Genomic DNA, 12,284 nt, shown 5'->3' with positions numbered 1-12,284 from the left:
ACAGAGCAGAGGTGCAGATGATGATAACAGATTCCCTTCATCTAAGTCACACATTCAGATGTTACAAGTCAGATGTTAATTCTGACACTACTACCAAGGTATGCGACCTTGGAAGGGTCACATTGTCTTGTATATCACACGTAAACAAGGCCTCAGTTTTCTATTCATGAATTTATGTATTTGGGATTTCCTAAAGAGGTTTAAGAAATCATATGTAGCCCTGGCTGGTGTGGCTCAGTAGGTTGAGTGCCAGCCTGCAAAGCGAAATGCTGCCAGTTCGATTCCCAGTCAGGGCTCATGCCTGGGTTGCGGGCCAGGTCCCCAGTTGGAGTTGGGGGCATGTGAGTGGCAACCAATCAATTCTTCTCTCACACATCAATGTTTCTCTCCCTCTTTCTCACTCCTTTCCCCTCTCTGCAATAATAAATAAAATCTTTTAAAAAAATCATATGTATTTATATGTTAATGAATTGGTTTTATTGCAAAACTAATTTTATAAAATCAGAAAATAGCCCTTCACTCCCAAACTCATTCAATGCAGGTGTGCCACCTGCTCCTCTGTGGTCCTGGATGGACCTGGGTCTCACGGGAGAGGCCTTCACAGGTTACCTTTTCAGTGCTTTCCTTCTTGCCTGCTCATCTATTCCTGAACGGAGTACACCCAGGTGACGTCCTATGAACATCCTAGCACCAGTGGATACAGCAGCATCCAGGCTGAGGAGGGGGTGGCGGTTCTGGTCCAGCCACCCCAGCCAGCCCCAGCCAGCCCCACGGACCTGCCTGGAGACACCGCCCACCAGGGAGGACACCTGAGGCACCTGACTGTGCCTCTTCCACAGCCTGGACCTCCTTCCTGAGAGCAGAGAAGGGTCTGTGCTAAGGGAAGTGTAGCCCTACATCAAGGGCGCCAAATCCCCAGCTAGGGAAAGTGCACAAAAGCAGGGTCTTATCATTATTTTCCTGTTGTAAGATGAAGAAACTAAGGCTTCAAGAGAAAAGGTGCCTGGCCCAAAGTCACACAAAGTCAAGACTGACCCAGGAACCTGGAAGGGGAGAGAGGAAAGGGAAGAGAGATGGCAGGAAAAAGGGAGGAAGAGAAACGCAGGACTCTGGAGCTCAGGCTGGAATCTGCAGGAGTGGGCAGATGCCCAAGCCCCTCTGTCTGGCCTTCCTCTGCCTCCAGGCCTGGAGGTTGGGCTGCCAGGGACCCACCTACCTTCTCCCTGGCCGGGCCAGTGCTCCAGCTGCTGTGCACGCTTGCCCTCTGGTGGCGACATCTGGGAATGCTTCTCCACGGTACCCCTCCCCATGCCCTCCACTACCCTGGCAGTTTAAAAATATATATATTTATTTACTTACTTTTTAGAGAGAGGGGAAGGGAGGGAGAAAGACAGGACGAGAAACATCAATGCAAGAGAAACACAGGGATCAGTTGTCTCTCGCACACCACCCAACCGGGGACCAAACCTGCAACCTAGGCATGTGCCCTGACTGGGAATCAAATGGGTGACCTTTCACTTTGCTGGACGATGCCCAACCAACTGAGCCACACCCGTCAGGGGACCCACTCTCCTTCCCACATTTGTCATGGAACCTGTGGGCATCAAGTCAGTTAGGCACCTACTGTGCACCAGGGGCTGAGTTGAAGATCAGAAACGAAGGAAAATGACCCTGTTTCTGAGTGTGCAGTTTAGGGCGGGACAGAAGAGGACACAGACCACGACCATGTAATGAGGTAGGGGCTTGGCTGGGGGAGCTCAGGTGTCACATAGCAGGGCTGGTTTAAAGCAGGGCAGCCCCAAATCAGGGGTGAGAGGGGCCCAGGGGTGTTCTCCCACACGGGCTGGTCCCAGTCTACAAACAGCCCGGGAGTAGAGGGGAAGTCCGGTGTGCAGCTGTGTCTGCAGCGGAGCCTCAGGGCTGTGGGGCGAGGGGGCGGATAGGATCCCTCTCCTCACGGTCTTCACCCAGCCTCACCCTGGACAGGCTGAGGGAAGAGATGGGTGAGGACTTAGGCTCTGGAGCCAGGCTGCCTGGGGCCTTATGACACTGGGAGACCTGGGCACTTCCTCTCTGGGGGCTCCAGGCTCCCCACCCGTGAGACGGTAACGAGAGGTCTAGCACCCAGGTCCGAGGGTTGCTGTGAGCATTAAAGACACTAGCACAAGAAAAGCACGTGGTAAGTGCTATTTATGCCGCCCTTCTTCCTTTTGAGGCGTAACCTCTCTCTCCCATGGCAGACACTTCCAGAGGAGGGCAGAGGCCCAGAGAGAAGGTGCCTTGTCACCCAAGGACACTGAGCCGTGGTTGTGCTGAGCCTGGGACCCAAGAGCAGGGCGCAGGCTTGGGTGCCCCAAGGACAGCACTGCAGCCTGGATTCCCAGCCCCCTTGTGTGTGTCCCTGAGTCCCTGAACTCTTTCCTAGGTGAAGACTTTGCTCAGAACCCTCCCACACGACCCTCAGGGCAGCTGCACTCTGGTTTCAGAGTTGCATCATCCAGTTTTTGCCTAAAGCACTGGCTACGGGCAACACATCTACCAAATTTGTCTCTCTGGAAGCTGAAGAGCTCTCGACCCCCACTACTCCCAGCATGGTCCTTGAACCAGCAGCGTTGATATCACCGGGGAGCTGATTGGCAGTGCAGACCCTCAGGCCTCACCCCAGATCCATGGCACCAGAACCTGTACTATAACGGGAGTCCAGTCATTTGTGGGCATTGCAGTTTGAGAGGCAAGAATGTCTTCAGCAACTGGACTAAGGTGGCAAATGAATGGCAGGTGGTACACATGCTCACCCAGCCTTCCCCGTTCTGAGATCCAGGAATTCTGGGACTGCTGGTCGAGGTCAGAGCCTCCTGGCTCCTGTGGTCAGGCAGGCCTACACGATCATAGCCATGCTGAGCAGCTAGTGCTAGAAGGGATATGCAAAAATCCCTGGGGTATGTGAATCCCCTCCCCATAGACCAGGATTTGCCCTGACTCTCTGGCTCAGAGCAAGCTCCGGGAGTGGGCCCTGGCTCCCCTAGATGTGGGGCCAGAGCCAGGGCTGGGAGCAGGCGCCCTGTCCGGGCAGCCCCAGTGTGGGACGAGCTCAGATGGAGCCTTGCAGAGTTGGGGAGGAGGCGACACGGGGACTGGTGATTTCAGGGCTGGCCCAGTGGTTGGACGATGGGGGAGGATGGCACCCTCTGCTTTTCCCAGCACTCACCTAAACACCGCCAGGGCGGGGAAAGATTGTGAGCAGGGCCCAGGGCTGCAGGGGCCCTGCGGGCACTTCAGGAAGTGACTGGAAGGGGAGGGCATCACCCACTCCCCACAGTCAGGGGACCACAAAGACGCACCAGCTGTTCACTGTGAAGGAGGCAGGAGGGCCAGGGCTGGGCTGTGGGGGCCCGGGAAGAGTTGTGGGGAGCAGCCTGGTTTGGGGACAAGGTTGCCTGGAGCCCCTTAAAGCCCTGGATATCCTGATGTGGCAGGTCCTGGGTCTCCCTGGGTCAGCCACACTCCTGTTCCCACAGCCCTCCTGTCCCAGTCGGCTCTGCCAGCATTCGCTGAGTGGCTGAGGGACCCCACAACTTGGTCAGGGCCCCCAACCAGCAGAGGAGCCTCAAGTACTCAGTCCTGCTGCCCCCTGCTGGCTGGGCTCCTGGGACTCTGGATTCAATGGCCTTGTCAATAGGGCCCCCAATTAAATGTGAACTTCAGATAAACAACAAATAATCTTTCAGAATACACATGTCTCATGCAGAATTTTGTTTGATTGGCTGTATCTGGCAGCCAGACATGTCCAGCCACAGAGCTGAGCCTCCACAGCCCCGGAGGCAGGTCAGGAGCTGGAGGGGCCGGCTCCCTGGCCGCCCCTGGGGGCGAGGGCACATGGCCCTCCTGCTGGAGCCACCCCTTACACCCAAAGACTCTGAGTCTCAGTCCAGCTCCAGTGCCCCAAGTTCTGCCTGCTGGGAGGCCCTCTGACCCCCCTGCTTGGCCCTTACCACCGAGACCGCAGCCTGAGGAAGGTCATCCACACTCAGGTTCACCAGCCTCAACTAGCCTCAACTGGTTACTTGGCCCACCTGGGTGACCCGGGATGGTTGCCAGGATAGCTATATGACTAGTCTTACCACTGTGACCTGTCTTCATTCTGTGAAGGAACCCGTGTGGCCAGAGGCACAGACTGTCCCGTCATGGCCTGACATCACTCAATCCCTGACACCGTCCCTGGGAACCTTGAACGGAACTGGAGGGGAGCTGCTATTGAAGGGGTGGCCAGGCAGCAAGCCAACTAGTGGTGGGGGGGGGGGTTACGAGGACCCCCCTACCCTGGCACCACTTGCGCCCCCTACAGGCCGGTAGCCATGAGCATACAGAGCACACAGCCCCCGAGCTGCCCCCACTTTCAATGGCTGCAATTCCTGGTCCCCAAGCAAGAAATGAGGGAAAACTCAAACTCAAGGAGCTGTCACAGCCCCAGGATGGGAGTCCCCCGGCCCTGCCGGAAGCAACGCCAGGGTCAGCCGGCCACCAAAGACCAACGGGCTGGCCTGTGGGGACGGGAGGCGAATCCTAGTGTGAACCGGGTCTGCTGTCAGTCTCAGCCTCCACGAGCAGCTCACAAAGTGGCAACTGCATCTCTGACCGAACGTTAAGATGAAGGTTTTGACCAAAAAAAAGATTTTTTTCATTTGTGAATTTATTTTGGGGGATGTCCTAAAGATGTTTAAGGCATCATCTGTTAATGTTTTATCACAAAAATAAAATTGTATGAAATCAGAAACGTGTGTGCCCTCCACTCCTCACCGAGCCTGGGTCGCGGGGCGAGGCCTTTCGGGTGCTGAGAGGGGCTGAGAGGCAGACAGTGAACCAGAACCACACTTCGTTTCAGAGGACACTAACAGCCATGAAGAAAACGGACTTGGGTGATGTGACTAGGGAGTGATGGGGACAATATTGGATTTCCACTGTGGCCCGAACAAATGACCTCAGACGGGTGGCCCACACCACGAAGTGTGGGGCCGCAGGTGCTGTGGGTCGGACACCTGAGGTGGGTTCATCGGGCTGTGCTCCTCCCCGCAGGCTCTGGGAGGCCCCTCCCTTGCTCATGGGGGCTGGCCGAATCTGCTCCTTACGGGAAGGTTCCTTCCCATGTCCCTGCCAAAGCCACCCCAGCTTCCAGGGGCCCCAAAAACTTTGGCCTGTGGTCCCTTCCTCCAGCTTCAACTGGTTACTTGGCCCACCTGGCTGACCCGGGACGGTTGCCAGGTGAGACCTGTATGACCAGTCTCACCACTGTGACCTGTCTTCCTTCTGTGACCTGCTGCTGCGGTGCACCCCACAGTGCGGGGCTGGGACCTCTGCAGTGGCTGCCCAGCAGGGGCACGGAAGGGCTCGCCAACATCTCGTCATATTCAAACTCAGGCTTGGCTGTTGAGACAGAGCTGCCCACAGGGAGAACTGGGGAAGCCGCCCCCAAAGCTACAGCAAGTTCCCCCAGGGCAGGGAGAAGCAGGCTGGCTGGGGTGCAGGGCAGGGCGGGTGGGCAGATGAAGGGCCCTTGGGTGGGTTGAAAATGCTACCACACCATTAAGGCTTTTAGGCATGAGAATGACATAATCTCATTTACACTTTTTGAAGATCACGCGGTGATTTGACATTAGAAATGGTATTTGAGATGTGCCTTGAGAGCACAGGTGGGATTTAGACAGATGAAGAGGGTGAGAAGTGTGCTTCGGGTACAGAGACCGGGGACGCAGCCCGGAGACAGGAGACACGGAGACCGGAGACCAGAGACCAGAGCGCATGCCAGTAAGAGGCCTGTGAGTGACAGGGCAGGGCAGGGGAACAGGAGACCCTCCATGAATGGGACAGGGCAGGGGTGGGGGGATCTTCCATGGAGGGAGAAGGGCAGTGGGGATGGGGGACCCCCCACGGAGGGTGCAGGGCGGGGGGGATGGGGAACCCTCCATGGAGGGTGCAGGGCAGAGTGGGGAGGGGACCCCCCTTGGAGGGTGCAGGGCAGAGGGATAGAGGATCCTCTGTGGAGTGGGCAGGGAAGTGGGTAGAGAAGACCCTCCTCGAACGGGACAGGCAAATGGGATAGGGGACCCTCCATGGAGAAGACAGGGCAGAGGGGACAGGGGACACCTGCTTTGAGGGAGCAGGGCAGAGCAAGTAAGGGACCCTAACATAGAGGGGGCAGGGCAGAGTGGGTAGGGGACCCTCCATGGCGGGAAGAGGGCAAGGATGACAGGGGACCTTTTATGGATGGGGAAGAGCTGGAAGGGCAGGGGATGAGGACAGGTGACAGAGGATACTACTCTCTCCATGGAAGGTCCCATTTCCTATCCCTGCCCCTCCCAGGGTCCCCTGTCCCCCCTGTTCTGCCCCTCTCCTGGCCTCCTGTTTCCCCTGCCCTGCTTCCTCTATGGAAGGCCCCCTTTTCCTGCCCTTCCTTCTTCATGGAGGGTCTCCTGCTCCCCTGCCTGTCCCCTCACTCCCGGGCCTCTGCGGGGCGGTGCTCCGGTCTGTGTCTTCGTCTCTCCTGCCCCCTGGCTGTGCTCCCACTCTCCGCACCTGAGGCACAGCTCCCCTCTTCATCTGTCTAAAGGAGCGAATTCCATCCGGTGTGACACACATTTTTAAAACATGAAAATATATGACTGTTTAGTCAGGGGCACTGACCCCTTTCCCTTAGATTGTCGAATTTTAAAAATAACAACGTTTTCAAGCAGAAGCCTAAAGAAATGTCTTTCTGGGTCTTTTGGTCATTTCAGAACTTAGGAAATATAATGGTCAATTCATTAGGAACGTCTAAGGAAAGGGGTAAAAAAGGGAGAGAAAAAAAGAGAAATGAGAACAAAAGAAAGAAAAGAGAAGAAAAGAAAAAATGATAAAAGCTTTGAAAAGAGATGAGTGCCCCTGACTAAACAGTCAGCTATTGCATGTTTTAAAGATTCCTGCAGCACACCGGTTGAAAATCGCTGGTCTAAATCCTACCTGCTCTCAAGACACAGCTCAAATATCACTGCAAATGTCAAACCACGGAGTGGTCTCCAGAGGGGGAGTGGGGTGGGGATGGGTAGAAGAGGGCCTAGGAGGAATAAATGGGGATGGAAGACTTAACTTGGGGTGTCGAACACACACTGTACAGATGAGGCATTGAGAAGTGTATACCTGAAACGTACATACTTTTATTAACCAATGTCACCCAAATAAATTCAATTAGAACTAGATAAAAGGTGGGGACCTTTGAGAGTGATTAGGTCATGAGGGTAAAGCCCTCCTGAATGGGATTAACACCCTTTTAAAGGAGACCCCACAGCGGAGTTATTTGGGGGATCACTTTGTAAGGTATATAAATACCTAACTACTATGCTGTATACCTGAAACTGATATTGAATGTCAACTCTAATAGAAAAAATTAGAAAAATTATTAAAAATATAAAAAAGTGAAGTAAAATAAATAAAAATTAAAAACATAAATATAAAAATATAACTCAGAGTGATCTTTGAAGAATATAAACCAGATCACGTCAGTCTCCTGTCTGAAGCCTCACTGGCCCCAAGCAGCCGTGAGCTGTGCAGACAGACTCACCGCCGGGACGGGGTCACACTGCTGGGAGAGGAACGTCCTGCCTCCTTCCTCCAGGTGCCTCTGCCACTGTCCTGGTGGCATCTGGTGCTGGTGCAAGGCAGGACTGTGCTTCCTTGAGAGTGTGCTAGGCATTCGCTTTGGCTGCTTAGTTCTAGAATGGGAGAAGGCACTTATACACACACACACACACACACACACACACACTTTTTTTTAAAGCTCTCATGGTTGTCATAGCATTTTACACCCACCCAAGAAAACGTTATTCACCCACCTGTTCTCTCCTGCGCCCCAGCCAGCTGGCTCACCCAGCCCTGGGGGCGAAGGCTGGGAGGGTGCTGCCCAATACACATGCCTTTGGTCATATGTCCAAACAGAACTGCAGTTCTCTTAGGAAGGAAATGGAGGGAGGCACCTGCTAGGATCAGCCACACAGGAGAAGACTAAACTTTTTGTGACTGTGACAGGATCGCAGCTATGTGACCCTGCCATGCCCTCACTCCGTTGCCACATCCCAGGGGACCCCGGATCACCCACAGCAGGAAGCAGTTCCCTGGCCTCTGAAAACCCACGGACACTCTGAGGAACTCTTGAGCTCATCCTGCTGATCTCAGACTACGGATCCTGGACACCTTAGGTCCTGGGATGTGGCCTGTTTCAACCCTTTAATTCCACTCTTACAAAGAAAGCCAGCTCTGGGTCCCCTGTATACTGCTGGTGCAGCTGCTGTGGGAAACAGTGTGGAGGTTCCTTGAAACAAACAAACAAACAAACAAACAACTACCATGTGCTCCAGCAATCCCCCTTCTGGGTGTTTACTCAAGGAACTGGAGGAGGGTTTGGAGAGACAGGGGCACCCCCATGTTCACAGCAGTGTTATTCACAACAGTGAAAACGTGGAAGCGACTCAAGTGTCCCGCTGATGAACAAATGGGTAAACACAATGTGGCCCATCTATAAAGTGGAATATAATTCCTCCCAAAAAGGAAAGACATTGTGAGAGATACCAAATGGAAGCAGAGTAGGTAGATGTTATACTCCCCACCTCCCGGGACCAAACTGAAATTACAGTTAAAATTCGGAGCAACTGAAGACTAGCTGAAGCAAAGTCTGCCAAGGATTTTTTACAGAAGAAGCCACACTGAGACTGGTAGGAAGGGCAGAGAAGTGAAAGGGGACAGACTGAGCTGTGTGGCTCTTAGGCAGAGGCCACTCCCTGCACCCTAGCCCAGCTTGACCGGCACCTCCCCCTCACAGGAGATGTGCTAGCTCTACCCTAGACTCCCAGCTGCCCACCCTGCCGAGCTTGTCCTCCCAGGAGAATCTTCGACAGACTAGGTCAACCGGCTCTAGGACAGGGGCCATTTTTATCTTGTACACCTAACCTGTGTACACCTCTCCTCTCACAGCTGAATCTTGGTCTGTTTGGGCCTGATAAACTATGCCTGACTTACTGTAACAACTCCCTTACAACAAAGATTTGCAAGCACACATCAAGTGGTAGCTAGACTTGGTATACCCAGGGACATTTGGTGAGTGGCCTCAAACCCAGCACTGACATTGAGTTTGACCCTGTACCAGTCTGGTGAACACCACTTGTCCCTTCCTGGTGACTTACTGAGAACCTACCTCATGCAACTTGAGTACCACCAGAGGCTTTTTCGGTGGTGGAGACTAACAGGTGGCTGGCAGGTGAGGCTGGTTGAGCAGGATCTTACAGTGCCTTGGGACCTTTGTTGACTAGCCCCTGGGCCTCGTGCTGGTAAAAGCCAGCCTTGGTGTGCTGCTTGGACCTTCCATGTTCACCCAGGCCCAGCAGAGGCAGCCACAAACTGTGGGTCGCTTTGTAGCTGCAAATAGGTTGCCACCTATTTACAAGTGCACATGGATCATTTTCTAGGACAGACCACATGTTAGAACACAAATCAAGTCTCAATAAGTTTAAGAAGATTGAAATCATACCAAGCATCTTCTCTGAACATAATGGTATGAAACTAGAAATCGATCACAAGAAAAAAACAGAAAAACACACAAAGACATGGTGGCTAAATAACGTGTTACTAAATGATGACTGGATTAACAATGAAATTAAGGAAAAAATCAATGGATACCTTGAAACAAATGAAAATGAGAACACAACAACCCTAAATCTATCCTAAGAGGGCAATTCATAGCATTACAGGCCTATCTCAACAAACAAGAAAAGTATCAAAAAGTCTAACTACATTTAAAGGAACTGAGAAAAGACAACAACAAATAAAGCCCAAAGTCAGTAGGAAAAAAAAAGATCAGAGCAAAAATTTAGGAAATAGAGCCTAAAAAAATCAATACAAAAGATAGATGAAACCAAGAGCTGGTTCTTTGAAAAGACAAACAAGACTGACAAACCTTTAACCAGACTCATCAAGAAAAAAGGAGGACCCAAATAAATAAAATCAGAAATAAAAGATAAGTAACTGACTCTACAGAAATACAAAGGATTGTAAGAAAACATTATGAACAACTATACGCCAACAAATCGGACAATCTGGTAGGAGTGGATACATTCCTAGAAACATACTATCTTCCAAACTCAATCAGGAAGAGGCAGAAAATCTGAATAGACCAACTAATGAAATTGAAGCAGTAATTTTAAAAACTCCCAATAGCCCTGGCCAGTGTGTCTCAGTTGATTGGGCATCCTCTTGCAAACTGAGAGGTTGTGGGTCCAATTCCCAGTCAGGGAACATGCCTGGGTTGTGGGTTCTGTCCGCAGTGGAAGGCATGTATGAAAGGCAACCAATCAATGTTTCTCACATCATTATTTCTTGCCTTCTCTTTCTACATTCCTTCTCTCGTCCCTACACTCTCTGTCCCTCTTTCTCTAAAGGCAATGAAAAAAAAAAATATCCTGAGGTAAAGGTTAAAAAAAAAAACCACTCCAAATAAATAAAAGTCTTGGGCCAGATAGCTTCTCACGTGAATCTTACCAAACATTGGAAGAATAACTAACACCTATCCTTCTCAAACTATTCTTAGAAATTCAAGAGAAGGAAGACTCCCAAGCTCATCTTATGAGGCCAGCACTATCCTAATTCCATAATCAAAGACCCTACAAAGAAAGAAAATTCTAGGCTAGTATCCCTGATGAACATAGATGCTAAAATCTTCAGCAAAATATTAGCAAACCAGATCCAGGAAACACTAAAAAGATCATCCACCATGATCAAGTGAAATTTACTCTGGGGATGCAAAGTTGGTAAGATATCGACAAATCAATAAATGAGATATACCATATAAACAAAATGAGGATAAAAATCACAGCACCAATTTATGATTATTTATAGAGAACCCTGAAGATTTCACCAGAGAGCTATTATATCTGATAAATGGATTAAGTACCAGAATACAAAATAAATATCCAGAAATTAGTTGCATTTTTGTATGTCAATAATAAACTATCAGAAAGGGAAACTAAGATAACAATTCCACTAACAACTGCATCAAAATTATATGGGACAATGGTATCATTGGACACCTAGAGAAAAATCATAAGATGAATAAAACATAACAGGGATTTTTATATTAGAAGTATATTGTATGACTGTGCAGAAATTTTATACTTCTGCTTGAGTCACTACGGTATAAAGTATATAAATAAATAAATTATATATATATACATGTTTAAAAATATCTAGGAATAAATTTAACCAAGGATGTAACAGACCTTGGCACCTTGTCTGGGTCCCAATATCTGTCACAGACACAGTGCCCATGACTGACACTACTGAAGGGCTCATGATGGTCAAAGGGATAATCAGAGAGAAGGTGGCACCGTCACTGGGGGCATGTGCTTTGGAATTATCTGCTGATAGCAATTGCAGAAAGGATACACTCTGTCAAAAGTAAGTGATAATTTTTCTCTGTACTTGGCAGAATGGTGCTCAAAATTGTGGCGGTAATAGTGCCTTGTCTTCATACACTCTCTTCTTCCAGGGATAGCTCCAATTTATCTCTCAGCATGCCCGTGAGAAGGGAAGAGGAATGCTGGTGGATGAGCCTAACACACCCCATTGGGCGGGAGGTTAAACTAAGATGAGAGACAGAAAGTGACTCATCAAAACTGACATTTACAAGTGGTTTAGCCATGGTGATCCTAATTGCCCATCAAAGACTGTACCCATTATGGTAATGGCATGGAGCTGTCATAATGGACCATTCAGTGTCTGAACCCAGTGAAATCCTGCTTGTTCCTCATGTCCCAGTCTGATGTGAGCCAGGCAGGCAGCCTCTCCATGCAGTGACTCAGGGACCCAGGGCTTCTCCAACATGCGGCTCCACTGAGTGCCTTCGAATCCTGTTGACCTTCCGTATTCGGCTGGCAATGAGCACAGACCAACGTCCTGCGGGATGGATGCACAGACGGTGTCAGAAAGGCCCTGGGGGAGCCAGTCACTGGTGGTCCTGCATCCAGCCAGACCTCAGCCACATGGTGAGAGAGGCTCAGAGATGCAGAACAGTGTGAACACCATGCATCTCAGAACCCAGGACCCAGGACTCATGCCCAGTTTCCTGTGCCACTATATGTACAGACAACTTCGTCCACCTTCTTCAGGAAGAATACCCAGAGAGAAGAATGAAATAAAAGTACCTCGTGCCAGCCGACACAGCACTTCAGCAGACTGTGAGTAAAGAAAACACTCCACTGATTTCTAAA

The 12,284-nt window shown here is 50.7% G+C and overlaps 1 non-coding gene across 1 annotated transcript; it reads left to right on the top strand.

The window, feature by feature from the left end:
* The first annotated feature begins 7,558 nt into the window (after positions 1 to 7,558).
* Positions 7,559 to 7,762, top strand: LOC114501134. Its single transcript, XR_003684899.1, has one exon. It is a non-coding gene; the product is annotated as a small nucleolar RNA SNORA74 (small nucleolar RNA).
* Positions 7,763 to 12,284: the final 4,522 nt, after the last annotated feature.

The sequence above is a fragment of the Phyllostomus discolor genome, chromosome 6 (assembly GCF_004126475.2).
Source record: "Phyllostomus discolor isolate MPI-MPIP mPhyDis1 chromosome 6, mPhyDis1.pri.v3, whole genome shotgun sequence".
Classification (NCBI taxonomy): Eukaryota; Metazoa; Chordata; class Mammalia; order Chiroptera; family Phyllostomidae; genus Phyllostomus; species Phyllostomus discolor.
This window is presented reverse-complemented; position numbering and strand designations above follow the sequence as displayed.